The sequence below is a fragment of the Phyllostomus discolor genome, chromosome 1 (genome assembly GCF_004126475.2).
Source record: "Phyllostomus discolor isolate MPI-MPIP mPhyDis1 chromosome 1, mPhyDis1.pri.v3, whole genome shotgun sequence".
NCBI lineage: Eukaryota > Metazoa > Chordata > Mammalia > Chiroptera > Phyllostomidae > Phyllostomus > Phyllostomus discolor.
This window is the reverse complement of record NC_040903.2, coordinates 164,243,886-164,247,280: the sequence shown is the minus strand read 5'-3', so window position 1 is coordinate 164,247,280 and position 3,395 is coordinate 164,243,886. Positions and strand designations below refer to the sequence as shown.

Below are 3,395 nucleotides of genomic sequence, written 5' to 3'. Positions count from 1 at the left end.
AAAGGCTATTGAAAGCCAGGACTGTATTCCAGACTATCCAAGAGCTACCAGTGGGCTAGGAGAAATAACAAAATTCAAGTGGGTAGAAGTGACTGAAAATTTGACAAGGTTTTTATATGAGAGAGACTAGGATTTGTTTGCAATATTGTTAGCAACATTGATTTTTTTGTTACTTTGGATGAATGTATGTTAAACAGAAAAATACAGGCATTAGTCAAATACATTATAATCATCTATTGTTGAGAGAGAAGTTTCTCAGGTGAGTGCCTGAGTCTTGGGATTGTGGGTCAGTTCCAGGTTCAGTTAAAGGGAGCCCAAGCCCCCAGGGGCTGGCAGTGTGGAGACAGGAGAGGGCTTCACTTCCAGCTCAATCTTCCTTCTACTTTTAGAATTACAGCCCGTGTTTAACCAACCCACTAGCCAGGTGAGTCAGGCTCGACCCCTCGGCTCGGTCAAATGGTGATTGGAGAAATTGAGAAATGGAGGTGTTGTTGGCCAAGCAGGTTCCCCCAAATTTCTCACTGCGCCCACCCATCATCCCCGCAGTCTCCTAGCCCAGACTTCAGGACTCTTGGGCCTGGGGACCATCACTACAACCCTCTTGGGGCTACCACATTCCAGCCCTGGTGGCCTGAGGCCGGGCGGGATGCGCAGCCAGTGCTTCTACAAATACATGCGCGCACCCATAAATGTGCACCTACACCTGAAAAAAGGCACTAGGTGGGAAAGGAAACACAGGCGCATCTACTTACAAGCGCCTGGGGACCCTCCCGACCCCGACTCCAACCCCTGGACCTTGGGCTCTAGCCTGGCCCAGAGAAATGTGCCTCGGAGGCAACACACATCCCCCAGCCATCGGTCCCAACAGCGCGGCCTCCTCACCCAGCGCTCGGGGATTGCGCACCAGGGCCGCACTCTCAGCTCCTTTTCTCAACCCCAGTCCTGTGCCCTGGGTCACAACATTAATAGTGCAAGACCCTCTGGGTCACCGCATTAATGGCGCAAGGTCCTTCGCCCTACCGCGCACGTAAAAGCCTTTTCCTAGTTCCACCGAAGCTAAAGAGCGCGCACAGACCCCTTAGGTTTTGGATGGTTCAGAGGGGTGCGGGAGGGTGTGCATCAGGGTTAGAGGGCGAGGGTCCCGAGAAAAGGCTTCTGGGCGCTTGACGACTACAGAAACCTGCGCAGGGGTGGCACTGGGGCCAAAGGGCGAGCGGGCGCGCTCGCCCAGAGCCCAAAGGGTACGACACCCGGGGGCTACCAGCCACAGGGTTGAAGGAATGAAGAGGTAGAGGCATGCAAGGTGGACAGGGCAGGATGGGCAAGAAAAGAAGGCAAAGAGTGCAAAGTGCGAAGAGGGAAGGAAAGGTGGAAGGAAGGAAAGAGGAGGCTCGGACAGGGAGAAACAAAAGGCCGGCGGGGCCCAGCAGGCCCAGAGGGAAGCGCAGGCAAGGAGTGGGGAGCTCAGAACACCGGCGTTTCATTTTTAAATCTTCTAGGTGTCTGCGTGTCAAATAAAGACAAGGGCGATAACGATTACTCTGTTAAATCTATGGTACTTGACTGCGCAAACACTAATTGATTAGACACCAAAATGATTTGTTTAAAGAGTTTTCCTTCGCAAGTGCAGCTGCTCTCGGCCCGGGCGGGTGTTATCCTGCGAGGCTGCGGAGGAGCTCACCAAGTGGGCCGCGCCGCGAGCCGCACAGCCGGCAATCCCCCAGGGTGGGGGTGGAGGCAATGTAACCCTTCGGCCCCGCCAGCCTGTGGCTTGGGGTAGAACTGCGACCCGCGAGTTCCGCCCTTCCTGTTCCCCTGGGCCGGAGGACTGTGCACCTAGAGACCGCCTTGAGACGACTATGGCCTCCACCCGCCCTTTTTGAGTTTTCCCCACCTAAAGTCGCTTAGAACTGCACCGGCGTGAGGGTCCCTTGTCCCTTGCCCTATCCTCCCAGCCTTCAGGCCTGGCGCTCCACCCTGGCGCCCCCTAATCCGGAGCAGAGCCCCAGATTCTAGGCGCAGGAAGAGGATCCTTAACCACCGCTCCAAATCTAGAAAATTTGTCACCCGCCACAGGTCTGGACAGGTCTCCTTTGTAATAGACTTCAACGATATAAAGATGGGACCCAAAACAAAATCCACTGAAAGTTGGACGAGAGAAGGCCAACTCCCCGGAATCGAACTGGCTAAGGACCCCAGCGCGGGGTTCTGCAGCCAAAACATCAAGAGGGAGCCTTGGACCCCGCCGCAGCTCCACAATATTACACCACTTCTCCCTTCAGCGCGTTTGGCCTGAGGCCTTGAAAAGCCCTCTGTGGTCTGGGGACCGCAGAAACAGATTTAAATCCAAGAGAGCCACTTCTAGTTTATCGGATGGCCCAAAAGAGGAAGTGACCGAAGGTGCCCGTCCGACGTCCAGGCACCTCAGTCCTGGCCACTCTCCGGGTCTCCTTGAATCTGGAGTCTGCTGGAGTTGGCATTAGCCATGCAGAGCCCTTCACCAAAGTATCTTCTCTGTGGGTTTGGAGGAGGTGGGTAGGCGATTGAACACAGGAGAGCGTAAAAATACAGAGTAAAAAAAGTATACATATTGTCATGGGCCTTCCCTCCACCCCACCTTGGAGCCTGTGGAGGCCTGCCTGGAACAGGACTTCTGTAAGAACAAATACGTCTGGGAGGCTGTGGTCCGCAGCCATTTTTGCAGGCTATAAGCAGGGTCTCCAGAACCAGATGGCGCTCCTCTTAAAATTGAAGGTGTTTAAGCTGGAGATTAAACTGACTTCTCTCTAGGGGAGAGATGTGCTTATGTGTACAAAGCAAAGACCAACACAGTAACTCCAGGTGGCAAACTGAACAAAACCAGAGTCACCTGGGGGAGGGTAACTCCTGCTCCTGGAAACAGTGGCATGGTTCCTGCTAAACCCCAAAGCAACCTTCCTGCTAAGGCCACTGGACCCAGAAGCTGTGTAATGCTGTATACCTCAAGGATTTAAACTTATTGAAAAGTAACTAAGCAGCCCTGACTGGTGTGGCTCAGTTGGTTGGAGTCTGCTGGGGAAACGAAGGACTCCTGGTTGGGACACATGCCTGGGCTGCAGTTCTGTCTCTGGGCAAGACGAAGAGGGGAGCCAGCTGATGAATGTTTCTTTCTCATGTTGATGTTTCTCTTCCTCTCTTTCTCCCTCCCTCCCCTCTCTCTAAAATAAGTAAGTAAATAATATCTTCTTTAAAAAGTAAAAAATATATACGTATTGTCATGGGCAAAAACCATAATTTAGGTTAAGAAAGAAAAAACGATGGAACAGGTGGATTAAAAACTATATGCTAAGTAGAAGATCAAAGATTGACAAAGAGGGTTAGAATAATTGGTTATCCTTTCCTTGGCCCCCAGAGAC

At 52.5% G+C, this 3,395-nt stretch overlaps 1 pseudogene; it reads left to right on the top strand.

Moving 5' to 3' along the window:
• The first annotated feature begins 2,595 nt into the window (after positions 1-2,595).
• LOC118498679 lies at positions 2,596-2,993 on the top strand (annotated as a pseudogene).
• Positions 2,994-3,395: the final 402 nt, after the last annotated feature.